Genomic DNA, 14,238 nt, shown 5'->3' with positions numbered 1-14,238 from the left:
TGAGGAAACTTGTCCCAAAGGACTGGTTGCCTAAGTGTCGCGAGCAGATCAAGGTTAAATGTGACGTGCAACTTCGGAATTAGATTCCGCTAATGGTTAAGTGTTGGCGGGGATAGCCGCCCATGTTGTTAATCACTTTAGGTAGGGCGTTTTACGATCAGCAGTTTTTTGATAATACGTGGCAGACTGAGTGTGGCCGGGAATGCGATCAATCTCTACCTGAGGAACAGGTAGAGAACTGCTCTGCGATTTCTGCAGTCTTATCCTGGAACGGCTGATCCCCGCGTACTCTCTGAAAACAGCACCATAGACCGTTCTCCCGTTACACTGTCCCGCCTCTGTGGTCGCCAGCTGGAACCTTTTTTAAAAAACAAAGCACATTAAACTGCTCAAAATAAGGAATGAGGAAGTTAACACAAGTGTCAGCATGCGGACTCTATCAGAACCTGTTTCTCTGCGTCTTCCTACTAGAAATGAACCGCCCCTCCTGAAAATTATCTCTTCCTGAACAGGAATTATTGTAACAGTTAAAAGGTAAAGTTGTGAAGGATGATCAGAATTTGAGGGCGAATGCAATTGACAGCCCTGGCTCGAAATGTAAGTTAGAAGTTTTATTTATTGTGCCGATATTTTCAAAATTCCTATGTTTGTTTTGTGGGAATAGTTGAAAAGTTTTGTGTTTGGTGAGGGAGGGACAGAAATTGTCACCCGGATCCGGATGCAGATATCGTTTACATGTTGGCACTCGAGCAGTTGTTCATCCTGTCAACTAAATCTTCCAGAACTCCAAAATCCTGTGCAAAACTCTGGCGCTCGACCCGTAAAGGGGCATTTCATTTCCCAGGTAAAGTACTGATGTTTTATTTGTTGCAGAGAAGGAAGATGTATACATTTTACTTTCGTCCCGTGATATATTAGACAAGATAATTGTATATTTGACACCGAATAATTGTATAGTGTAACTATGATTTGACACTGGATAATTGCATAATGCAATCGTAGATATGTAACCAATTTCTTTTACCAAACTACTACTTGGTGACGACATGGTGATTTTTAAATCTTCATGTGTTGTTTATTTCCTGAAGGCATACAAAATGCAGTTGTATATTCTTGAAAGGCGCGGTAAACGGATTGTCGCAGAGAAGGAAAAATGTAAGTTATAAAATAGATTGAATGAGACCAGTGTCATGCTAAGGTAGAAAACACCACGATTTAAGATGATTTTTAATTGCCGCCTCAGTTCTGAGTGAAGGGAGACCACCATATCAGCCGTAATGCATTTTCAGAAAGCAAATGCGTACTATGAACTCTTGTGGAGAAACGCTGTATTTAATTGGGAACTTTTTTTCCCCTTCTTCCGACAACAAAACTTTCTGGACTCTGATAGTCATTGACGTGTTTTAGGCATTAACCCAGCCGTGGGCTTTTTTGGCGATAAATTGCTTTATTGTGGCCTTTTGATATAATCTGAATTGGTATATTCGATGTCTTTGTCATCAGTTCATGGTGTTGATTTCTTGACAGCATTCTATCATTTTCTACTACCATACTTCTAAATGCTATTTTATTGTGTCTTTGTGAATATGAAACGGACACAGTCGGCAACTTGCCACCCCACCACCCCCAGTCTTTTTCCCGTTTGTTAACGTTATGATTGATCTAATTATAAGTTCAATTCTGCAATTCCATCAACATTTCAGACGAAGTATTAAGTAACAATGCCTTAAAATATTCATGATTTGTTTCACTGTTTCCTACTGAGAAGAGTTCCAAATACTCACAACTTTCAAAGAGAAAAGCCAAAAAAAAAATTCCAACAGCTTTTAAATCTGGAGTTCCCAACCTAGGATCCACGGAGTCCTTGGTTAGTGGTAGAGGTCCATAGCATTAAGAAAGGTCAAGAACCTTTGCTTTAAATGGACAACCCCTTACTTACAGCCAGTGATCCCTTGTTCAGAAGAAGAAACATCTTCTCCTTCACCCCATCATGAATCATCCTTCAAAGTTTTAGTCTAATCAACCTCTTCATGTCTTCCAGCACATTAACAACCTTCCTTAAATGGGGAGACCAACGCTACACAGTAGTCTGGATATGATCTCACTATCACTGAGGCATAACCCTGTATAAAATTCCACAGGTAATTAATGTTAGCATTCCACTAGCTTACCAATTACTTGCTGTGGCTGCATATGAACCTTTAGTAAGTGAAGTACTAGGACAATTTCATATTTTCCTGCATCAGGGATAGGGTATAGGGTTAACTATACCAGTAGATATTCCTTCAATGATATTGGGCTGCACGTTACCGTAGTTGTTAGCACAAAATTTGACAGTACAGGCAACCCGGATTCAATTCCTGCCATTACCTGTAAGGAGTTTGTACGTTCTGGGTGGGTTTCCTCCGGGTCCTCCCCCAGTCCAAAGAAATACCAGTTGGTAAGTTAATTAGTCATTGTAAATTGTCCTGTGATTAGGCTAGGATTAAATTACTGGGTGGCAGAACTCACAATAAATAAATACATCATAATAAAATCATGTGATACTAGATCAGATAACTGAAAGTTCGAGTGAAATACTGGTGCAGAAATTCCATAAAATAGTTTGAATTTTGAAATACCTAGATTGTATGAGAACGAAGTAGCAGTGCACCATAAATACATCTGAAAGCATTGATTTCAAAGGCAATTTATCATCAAAGTATGTATACAATGCTGAGATTCATTTTCTTGCAGGGTCCATGCCAAACACATCTAATTCTAACTGTGAACTGATTCTTTAAAAGCTGCTAAGATTGTGTCACGGGTGTGCATCAATCCCAAGATTCTTCTTCTTGCAGGCATTCACGGTATATTAGTACAAGAAACAATACACTCACCCAACAGGATGGATGAACAATCAATATGCAAAAAACACAAACTGTGCAAATACAAAAAGAAAACAAAAGAAATAATAATAATAATACAAATAGAAAAGAAATCATACTTTATTATAAATACAAGCCTGATCCAGTTTTAGAGTCAGAATACCACAAATTATATTACAACCAATCAATTATCACAGGTAGGATGATCCATAATAACTGTCCAGATATAATAATACAGGATAAACAAGCAAGAACAGCTTATTTAGTAGCTATAGCTATTCCAAACACATACAATGTACAGAAATTAGTAAGTGAATAACGCCAGAAATATGCTGAATTAAAAGAGGAAATTGAAAGACTTTGGAATATGAACAGGGTACACATTGTCCCGATAGTAACATTTACAACAGGTATCATCCCAAAGGCACTACACTATTTAAATCTTCAGAAAGCCACAATACTAAACACCATGAGAATAGTATGAAAGTTCCTAGCAATTGACAAATAAGCATGCTTGGCTATGCCCTTACCTTAGGGTTTACCAGCTTGATCTGAAAAAATAAATAAATAACTAGGTGACAAATATTGAGAATATGAGATGAAGAATCCTTGAAAATGAGTCCACAAGTTGTGGGAACAATTCAATGATGGGGCGAGTGAAGTTAACCCCTTTGGTTCAAGAACCTGATGGTTGAAGGGTAATAACTGTTCCTGAACTAGTGGTGCGAGTCCTGAGGCTCCTGACCCTCCTTCCTGATGGCAGTGTGGCCTGGACAGTGGACGTTCTTGATGATGGCCGCTGCTTTCCTACAACAGTGTTCCATGTAGAATTACCCAGTGGTGGGAGAGCTCTACCTGTGATGGGCTGGGCTGTATCCGCTACATTTTGTATGTTTTTCAGTTCAAGAGCATTGGCGTTTCCATGCCAGGCTGTGAAGCAACCAGCCATTATATTCTCCAATGCACATCTATAGAAGTTTGTCAAAGCTTTAGATGTCATGCGAAATCTTTGAAAACTTCTAGGAAGTGGAGGCTCTACCTTGCTTTCTTCATAATGGCACTTTTATGCTTGGTCTATGACAGGTCCCCTGAAACGATAACACTGAGGAATTTAAAGTTGCTGACCCTCTCCACCTCTGGTTCCTCCGATGAAGATTGGATCATGGACCTCTGGTGTCCTCCTCCTGTAGTCGATGATCAGCTCCCTGGTCTTGCTGACAATAAGACAGAGTTTGTTATTGTGGCACCACTCAGCCAGATTTTCAGTTTCGCTCCTATATGCTGGTTTGTCACCACCTTTGATTTGTCAGTGACTGTGGTGTCGTCAGTAAATTTAAATGTGGCATTGAAGCTGTGCTTAGGCTCACAGTCATCAGTATAAAGTGAGTAGACCAGGGGGCTAAGCATACTGCCTTTGGTGCACCTCTACTGCTGGAAAAGTGTGGAAGAGATGTTGCCAATCCGAGCTGACTAGGGTTTGCAGGTGAGAAAATCGAAGATCCAATTGTACAAGGAGATATTGAGGCCTAGGTCTTGAAGCTTATTGATTAGTTTTGAGGGAACAGTAGTATTGAGTGCAGTGCTGTAGTCAATGAAGAGCTTCCTGATGTATGTATCTTCACTGTCCAGATGTTCCAGGTTAGAGTGAAGAGCCAATAACACGGCACCTGCTGTTGACGTGTTGTGACTGTAGGCAAACTGGAGTGGACCCAAGTCGCTTCTCAGGCAGGACTTAATATGTTTCATCACGAACCTCTCCGAGCACTTCATGACAGTGCATATATATGTGACTGGATGACAGTCATTGAGGCAGGTTACCATGCTCTTTTTGGCACTGATATAACTGAAGCCTGCTTGAAGTCCGCCATGGTGTTATACCTTCCCCTGCGTAACTGTGCTTTATATGCATTCTTGGGAGTTAAATCTGTTGAGCCATTCAGAAGATCAAGAAATCGCTAGTTCATTGAGATGGTTCAAAAGTAAGTTGACTAAAGGGAAATTACAGGCTGTGGATTGCACTGAGAGTAGTTGAGAAGAAATATATGAACAAGTTTTGTAAAATGCCCGCAAAGCATGGCTATTTTTTCAGCAGTGCCATCTTGCAAGATGTTGCTTAGTAGGGACTCCTCGTGTTAGTGAGTACAAGTCTGATGGGGCAAACGGGCCTTTGTGTAAATTAGGACTGGGGCCACCAAGAGGTTTTGAATGAGCCTGTTTTGGTGAGTGGAAGAGGGAGGTTGGCCAGCAGTACATTAGATCAGTCTTGATGTTAGGCTACACTTGGAGTACCGTGTCCAGTTCTGGTCGCCTCACTATAGGAAGGATGTGGAAGCATTGGAAAACGTACAGAGGAAATTTACCAGGATGCTGCCTGGTTTAGAGAGTACGCATTATGATCAGAGATTAAGGGAGCTAGGGCTTTACTCTTTAGAGAGGAGGAGGATGAGAGGAGACATGATAAAGGTATACAAGATAATAAGAGGAATAGATAGAGTGGATAGCCAGCGCCTCTTCCCCAGGGCACCACTGCTCAGTACAAGAGGACATGGCTTTAAGGTAAGGGGTGGGAAGTTCAAGGGGGATATTAGAGGAAGGTTTTTTTTTACTCAGAGGAAGGTTTTTGGTACATGGAATGCACTGCCTGAGTCAGTGGTGGAGGCAGATACACTAGTGAAATTTAAGAGACTACTAGACAGGTATACGGAGGAATTTAAGGTGGGGGGTTATATGGGAGGCAGGGTTTGAGGGTCGGCACAACAATGTGGGCTGAAGGGCCGGTACTGTGCTGTACTATTCTACGTAGCAAGGTTGTTGACAGCAGGTTCAGCATATGATGAATTGAAACACATTTTGAGCAGGATGATATCATAATGCGCAGTTATAGAGTTTTTGTAAAAGCACGAAAAAGGCTGATATCCATCATTTGGGTCATGCCATTTTTTGTTCAGCTGCCATTGGACAGGAGGTTCAAAAGACTCGAGTCAAACCTCTAGGTTCAGGAACAGCTACTCCCCTCCAACCGTTTGATCCTTCAACCAACAGCCAAAATTCTAATCACTACAGTTCATCCACTTTGACCTCTTTGCTCTACAATGGGCTATTCTAATTTTGGTTTTAGTTGTGCTTGACTAGTAAAGGTCAGCTCCAACTTGATCTTTAGTGATGGAGGTGTATTAGGTGATACGATGTCACTGCTTTTCCCAGGACAGAAATAGCTAATATGAGAGGGTATAATTTTGAGATGAGCAGACAAAAATGTAGGTTGATGTCAGTGGTAGTCTTTCCACACAAAGTGGTGGGTGCTTGGAATGCAGTGCTAGGGATGGTGGTAGAGGCAGATATTATATTCCCTCCCCTCCTCTCTCTTTCTGTTCTCTGCTCTGGCTCCCTTCTCTCCTGCCTATCATCTCCTCTGCTGCCCTTCCTCCTTCCCTTTTTCCCACTGTCCACTCTCCTCCCTTATCAGATTCCTTCTTCAGCTCTTTACCTTTTACACATATCACCTCCCAGCTTCAACCTCTTCACCCACTCACCTACCCTCACCTACCCTCACCTATAACTTTCCAGCTTTTACGCCTCTCCCCCCCCACACCTTCTTTTCGCTTCTTCCCTCTCCATTTCCAGTCCTGATAAAGGGTCTCATCCAGAAACGTTGACTGTTCGTTTTCTCCCCTTCACAGATGCTGCCTGACCTGCTGAGTTCTTCCAGCATTTTGCGATTTTCTACTGTCAAAGATGTTGCATTTTCTGTAACAATCCCTGCAGTGAACTTCCTGCAGGGTGGGAAGTTCAAGGGGGATATTAGAGGAAGGTTTTTTACTCAGAGAGTGGTTAGTACGTGGAATGCACTGTCTGAGTCAGTGGTGGAGGCAGATACACTAGTGAAGTTTAAGAGACTACTAGACAGGTATACGGAGGAATTTAAGGTGGGAGGTTATATGGGAGGCAGGGTTTGAGGGTCGGCACAACATTGTGGGTCGAAGGGCCTGTACTGTGCTGTACTATTCTATGTTCATATCAAGTCTCTGAGCTACTGGTCTCAATGCTATTTGTAAGTTGTCTTTGTTTATCTTTAACTTGATGTAGCAGTTGCACAGAAAATTACATAAAATTGCCCAATCTTAGTTTTATTTCACATGATCAACTCAAGTGAGCAAGTATTGGTGTGTCTGGTGCCAGACGTGAGCAGGTTTTATAGGTGTTTATAACTGCAGTTGCTCATCAGCTCAGCACTTGCTTACTGTCACAGGTTATTTAACTTTCTGACCGACGTTTCGCTATCTATTAACAAACATAGCCAGGCTTTGTCTTAAGCCCAAAACCCAGAGCTCACTGTATTCGTGCATAAACTTCAGCGCTGTTGCGATGTAAAATATCTCTTGCATTTGGTAGGCATTTCACAAAAATATGCAATTTAACAAGAAAGTCTGCAGATGCTGGAAAACCAGAGCGTAGACGCAAAATACTGGAGGAACTCAGCAGGTCAGGCAGCATCTGTGGAAGTGAGTAGGAGACAAAATAATCTGCAGATGCTGGGGTCAAAGCAACACTCACAACATGCCGGAGGAACTCAGCAGGTTGGGTAGCATCCGTGGACAAGAACAGTCAACGTTTCGGGCCGGAATCCTTCGTCAGGACTGAAGAGGGAAGGGGCAGAGACCCTATAAAGAAGGTGGGGGGAGGGTGGGAAGGAGAAGGCTGGTAGGTTCTAGGTGAAAAACCAGTAAGGGGAAAGATAAAGGGGTGGGGGAGGGGAAGCAGGAAGGGAGATAGGCTGCCTATCACCTCCTTCATGGTTCCACCTCCTTCAACTACCCATTGTACTTTCCCCTTTCTTCACCTTTCCTGCCTATCCCCTCAGACACTCATTAGTCTGCCAAATCATACTGCTTCTACCCGCAATGGTGAATGGCACAGGCAGCAATCCAGAAATCACTACCTGGGATGTCCTGCTTCTCAGCTTTCTACTTAGCTCTCTAAATTCCCTTTTCAGGACCTCCTTGCCTTTCCTACCATATCATTGGTGCCAATATGCATCAAGACTTCTGGCTGCTCACCCTCTCCCTCTAGAAAGCTGTGGACTTGATCTGAAGCATCCTGGCCCTGGCACCTGGGAGGCAACATTCCATCTGGGCATCTTTATCGCATCCACAGAATCTTTTTTCTATTCCTCCAACATGAGCAGCACATCACACAAACCAATCTTCCGTCCGTGGACTCACTTTACACCGCATGCTGTCGGAGCAGTGCTGCCAGGATAATCAAGGACACAACCCACCCAGCCAACAGACTTTTTGTCCCTCTTCCCTCCGGGAGAAGGCTCAGGAGCTTGAAGACTCGTACAGCCAGATTTGGGAACAGCTTCTTTCCAACTGTGATAAGACTGCTGAACGGATCCTGACCTGGATCTGGGCCGTACCCTCCAAATATCTGGACCTGCCTCTTGGTTTTTTTCGCTGCCTTACTTCCCATTTTTCTATTTTCTATTTATGATTTAAATTTTTAATATTTTAATATTTACTCATTTTAACTATTTTTAATATTTATTATATTTAATATTTGTAATCTAGGGAGTGTGAAGCGCAGAATCAAATATCACTGTGATGATTGTACATTCTAGTACCAATTGTTTGGTGACAATAAAGTATAAAGTATAACTATGAAATCATTACTACTGCAGTCCTCTTCACCTCTCCTCTTCTGAGCCACAGCACCAGACTCAGTGCCAGGGACCCGGTCACTGTGGGTCCCTCGGTAGGTTGTCCCCTTCTACAGTATCCAAAGTGGTATACTTGTTATTGAGGGGATCAGCTGCTGGGTTCTCTGTATGGCCTCCCCATTTCCCTTCCTTCTCCCAACAGCCACCCAGTTACCTGCTTCCTGCAACCTACGGGTGACTACCTCCCTGTAGCTCCTATGTACCACTTCCTTAGTCTCCCAGATGAGCTGAAGGTCACCGAGCTGCAGCTCCAGTTCCTCAATACATTCTCTGAGGAGCTGCAGCTCGGTGCATCTGGTGTGGATGTGGTTATCCAGGAAGCTGTAGGTCTTCCAGAATTCCCACATCTCTCACACACAACAAAACGTACCCCCCTGAAGCCATTCCCCTTGCCCTAACTGTGCCCTAACAGACAAGGAATTAAGAAAAAGGAACTTATCAGATACTTTACTTACTTTATACTTTATTGTTGCCAAACAATTGATACTAGAACATATAATCATCACAGTGATATTTGATTCTGCACTTCACACTCCCTGGATTACAAATATTAAAAATATTAAACATAGTAAAAATTAGTAAATATTAAAAATTTAAATTATAAATCATAAATAGAAAATAGAAAATTGGAAAGTAAGAGAGTGCAAAAAAACCGAGAGGCAGGTCCGGATATTTGGAAGGTATGGCCAAGGTCTGGGTCAGGATCCGTTCAGCAGTCTTATCACAGTTGGAAAGAAGCTGTTCCCAATCTGGCTGTACGAGTCTTCAAGCTCCTGAGCCTTCTCCCGGAGGGAAGAGGGATGAAAAGTCTGTTGGCTGGGTGGGTTGTGTCCTTGATTATCCTGGCAGCACTGCTCTGACAGCGTGCAGTGTAAAGTGAGTCCAAGGACGGAAGATTGGTTTGTGTGATGTGCTGCACCGTGTTTATGATCTTCTGCAGCTTCTTTCGGTCTTGGACAGGACAACTTCCATACCAGGTTGTGATGCACCCTAGAAGAATGCTTTCTATGGTGCATCTATAAAAATTAGTGAAGGTTTTAGGGGACAGGCCAAATTTCTTTAGTTTTCTCAGGAAGTAATGGTGCTGGTGGGCCTTCTTGGCAGTGAACTCTGCGTGGTTGGACCAAGTCAGGTCATCTGTGATATTGACCCCATCTATGCCTAATATCACTGAAGCCTGATTAGCTGAAGCCACTCCAACACTGGCCCACTCCCACAACAGCCGCTCCACTTCCCCTGCCTTATTTTTATTTGCCCCTTCTAATGAATTCCATCTATGATTGGGAGCAGTGCAACTCTGGGGAAAAAAACTGCCAGGAAATGCTGTTTTTAAAAATTTTCAGCCACAGACCTAAATGAAATAGTTTCCTCTTCTTCTGCTCCCGCTCACTGATTGGGTTCAGTCCAACTCCAAAAGTCTGCGGTGGGAGTGGTGGGTACATGGAACGCACTGCTGGCAGTGGTAGTGGAGGTGGATACAATGGGGTCTTTTAAGAGTCTTAGATGGCTGCATGGAGCTTTGAAAGATAGAGGACTATGCAGTAGGGAAATTCTAGGCAGTTTCGAGAGTAGGTTACATGGCTGGAACAACATTGCGGGCCAAAGGGCCTGTAATATGCTGTAGGTTTCTACGTAAGTGCTGCTCCTTTTAAAAAAAATCTTCAGTCGTGCAAGTAAGTGTACTTGCCACTTCTTCTCAAGTTCCTGCTCACTGATTGGGCTTGAACAGGGCTCTGCAATGTTTCTTCCGGTCTTCAAACTAGTGCCACGCTGTCCTTTGCCTGTATTTGTATTAATGTCTTACCTAAAAGCAAGTGCTCTGACAGTCAGCACTCCTTTGAAACCGCACTAAAGTAAGAGGCTAGTTACCTTCATCTTCGAGGATGCCCTTGAATCTGGAACCTACAGAAAGAGAAGTATACAAGCTTGGTTTCACGGTACACATGGATCATAAGAAAGACTGGAGAAGATGTTCTTCTCACTGGGTTCAGATATGGCCCAAGCTTGGAGCGAAAGACACTGAAGTAGATTGATAGTTCGCAGGATTTAATGAGAACAGAGGGAAAAGAAAACAATAAGCACTAAGCCAAACAGGTCCGTTAACTAAAACTCTCAAATGGAAAATGATGCCTACACTCGGCTGAAAAGAATAAATATAAAATGAATACCACTTGTCTTCAGAGGCAGTTGACTTGACAGTCCAATTTCTCAGGCAAGGCTGAATGCAAGCAGGTAGTGAAACGATGCTGTGCTGGGTTCAAGTCTTGACAAGCACTACGACAGAAAGAATGGAGTTAAATGCTATCACAATGAAATAATAATTAGCTGACACGTGCATATTCATGAGCGCAATTGCCGTATCTGCTGCACTGCCGAATCCGTGGTAGTGACAGTTCTATTGAGAGTAGGGAAAGCCAGATGGACATTTAATAGTGTTTAGAATTGTTTTTAGTTGGAGTAATTATGGAGATGGATTTCTTTTTGGATGGAGGGTTGAATGGATTTAAAGTGAGAGGTAAAAACATTTTTATTTGCTGAGTAGTTGGTGTTTACAATATTCTGTTCATTGTAATTATAAACAATTTGTATCAAAACTGCAACCTGAACTGATACAAAGTTCAAAGTACATCTATGTCACCATATGCAACCCTGAGATTCATTTTCTTGCAGGCATACTCAATAAATACAATAACCATAATAGAATCAATGAAGGACCACATCCAACAGGGCAGGCAAACAGTGTGCAAAAGACAATAAACTGTGCAAATACAAAAAAAAAGGAAAAAAAGAAATAATGAATTAAAAAGCAATAAATATCGAGAACATGAGATGAAGAGTTCTTGAAAGTGAGTCCACTGGTTGTGAGAAAAGTTCAGTGAAGTTATCCCCTCTGGTTTAAGAGCCTGATGGTTGAGGGGTAATAACTGTTCCTGCACCTGGTGATGTGAGTCCTAAGGCTCCTGTATCTTCCAGCTGTCAAAGTTTGAATGATAACATAACTTGGTATAACCGAATTCGTTAAAATTTATCACAAAGGAAGTTAAACACTGTAAAAAATAATGATTAGCTCAGGGAGGATTTAGTGGCAGGGGAAAACAAGTTAGGCAGGTCTAGGGCATTGATAATGTTAATATTTTACTGATTTAAAATAATATCTGAGATATCAATGGGTACCAACTGCCCTTACAACAGCATTGGATTTAAGTTGTGAGCATTAGGATTAAAAAAAACAGTTAACCAGAGTTCTACCTTTAATTTAGAATGCTTCCAGAATCACTTTATTACCAGTATGTGAAACATACCAGAATTGATTGTGGTTTGATGTTGAGCATAAAACACAGGACAATACCATATCAAACAACACATTAGCAACCAACATTTTACAAGACAACAGTTCAAAAAGCCATAAGCAATCTACAATTAGCAGATGGGTCAGATGCACAAACATCAATAATCAAACCTTACTAAATGTGAACACATGAATAGACTCAATAATTATCAACAGAACAATGAAAGCAGGAAAGACCAATTAATGGAAGTTGTTCAGAGACAGACAGACTTTATTTGAGAATCTGGATAGCTATAGAAAAGCTTTGAGGGACTTGTAGCAGCTCCCTGATGGCAATTTGGTGGCAAGGTAACCGCTAGGAGTCTGCAGTGATTTTTCCACCTCTTCTTCGCTCTGGTGATTAACAGGTCTTCCATCTAAAAAAAAACAAAAAAAAAAATCACATCAATAGAGAGAGAGAAAAAGCCGAAATGTTAAGACCTTTAGAATTAGTTGAAAATTTTACTGTTAAATTGAAAGCTATTGATACAAAGATAGTACCTCTGCTCATCAAAACTTTCTTGTGTATTAATTGCAATTTGAGCCTTTGCCCTCCCAGCTGATTGGTACACTGAATGGAGATTTTCTACTGTATTTCTATTGCTGAATGCTGCCAGACTTGTCTGAGTTTGGAAAATCTGCCTGAAGCATTGATTTTTGTTATGAGCTGTGGGTGGAGTGATGGATTCCACAGTTTCTTGGGCAGACAGCGCAAAGGCTTGCAGGTTGCAAAGCATCATTTGAATAACTCTACCACAGGGCATTTGGAAAGTAGTAATTTTATAGAATCTACATTATGGCTTTTCAGCACTTAATGTTTTCTTTGAAATGTAAGTGCTGTCGATCAGGGTTTCTTTTAGTCTGCCTGTAAGTGGTGAATTCCTTCTGTTCTGACACCACTTAAAGATTGAGGAGGTGAGCAGGAATTTCTTTAGCTCAAGAGTGGTGAATTTGTAGAATTTGTCGCCACAGCGGCTGTGGAAGCCAAGTTATTGGGTATGTTTAAGGCAGAGGTTGATAGTCAGGGCATAAAGGAATATGGGGAGAAGGCAGAAGATTGGGGCTGAGAGAGAAAATGGATCAACCATGATGAAGTGGAGGAGCAGACTCGATGGGCAAAATGCCCTAATTCTGCTCCTATAACTTATGGTCTTAAGCTAGACATTCAAGGAAAATTAAATAATAAAAAAAAAGTAATTTTAAGGCAATAGTTTATCATTATCAAGAAAGGTTGGGCTAGACCTCACTGACCTGGCCCAATTTCTCAGGACTGTTCTTCACTGGTCCAGTTAGAAAGGGGTTAACTTCCGGTCTTGAAATGGTTTGGGCTGTGGCAGTAAACGGGGGAAGTCCTGGTCCTGAAAGACTCGACAGTCAGCAAAGCCTTGCCTCCAAGCTGTCACAGCTCTAAAGAATTTTTAATAGTTTCAGAGATCTTGAAATTGTAGTAAGCAAATTAAATGCTTTTAGATTATTAAAAGAGTTTCATTAATGCAAAATATAATGAAAAGACAAAATTATTTATAAATATCTGGGTTTCATTATAAAGTAAACTTTGATATGGTAATCAAAATTAAAACTCTAGAGTATTGGGAGAACAAAACCTGTTAAATAATTAATTGCTATGTTCAATTGTTTGTATTATTGTTTCTATATTAATCTAAGAGCCATAGAGTTATACAGCACAGAAGTAGGCCCTTTGACCCAACTTATCCCTACTGACCAAGATGCTTACCTCAGCTAGTTCCATTTGTCCTTTGGTTGTACATGTGAGCAAAGGAAGTTCACACTCATTTTCTTGTGCTGTTAATTAATGTCAACTAACATTTTCCAAAACTGCCTTCAAAATAGATTGATTAGCCATTGATCTTTCTGAGTTTTAGTTACTTTTCTATACAGCAACAATTGTTGTTTTTAAAATTAAATTGCAAATTATATCTTGTATGTTGTAGTTACTCGAAAGCAAACCAAAATTGCTGAGACTGAGTACGGGAATTGACGCACTTCCGAAATAATTAAGTTCTAAATTGGGAAAAAAACAGCAAAGGCAAACAATCTTATAGCAATTTATTTATTTTTTTTTTTAAAAGCTCAATTGAAACTAAATTGGTGATATGACAAAGCTAAGTGAAATAATGAAATAAGTATTCCAATTAGCGGTCAACAGAAAAAGTATCATTTCCTAGTTGCCCCTTTCACCTTGACTAAACTGACAAAGACAACCCATTAATACATAACTATACTCTTTGCTTCTACCACCACCCCCACTGACACAACAAATTACCCATCATAAACACGCAACACAAAATACAATAGATAGACAG

General features: G+C 41.2%; 1 protein-coding gene across 3 annotated transcripts in view; it reads left to right on the top strand.

Annotated features, from left to right (window-relative positions):
* The first annotated feature begins 762 nt into the window (after positions 1-762).
* Positions 763-14,238, top strand: part of slc12a8 (solute carrier family 12 member 8) — a 148,829-nt gene continuing 135,353 nt past the window's right edge. For 2 of the 3 annotated variants that reach the window (XM_072259687.1, XM_072259690.1), the window contains exon 1: positions 763-844. The gene's annotated coding sequence lies outside the window, so the exon portion shown is untranslated. Of the gene's footprint in view, positions 845-1,119; positions 1,156-14,238 lie in introns of those variants that run through there. The other variant, XM_072259688.1, reaches the window with a different exon arrangement.

This window comes from Mobula birostris, chromosome 6, assembly GCF_030028105.1.
Source record: "Mobula birostris isolate sMobBir1 chromosome 6, sMobBir1.hap1, whole genome shotgun sequence".
In the NCBI taxonomy this organism is placed as follows: domain Eukaryota; kingdom Metazoa; phylum Chordata; class Chondrichthyes; order Myliobatiformes; family Myliobatidae; genus Mobula; species Mobula birostris.
This window is presented reverse-complemented; position numbering and strand designations above follow the sequence as displayed.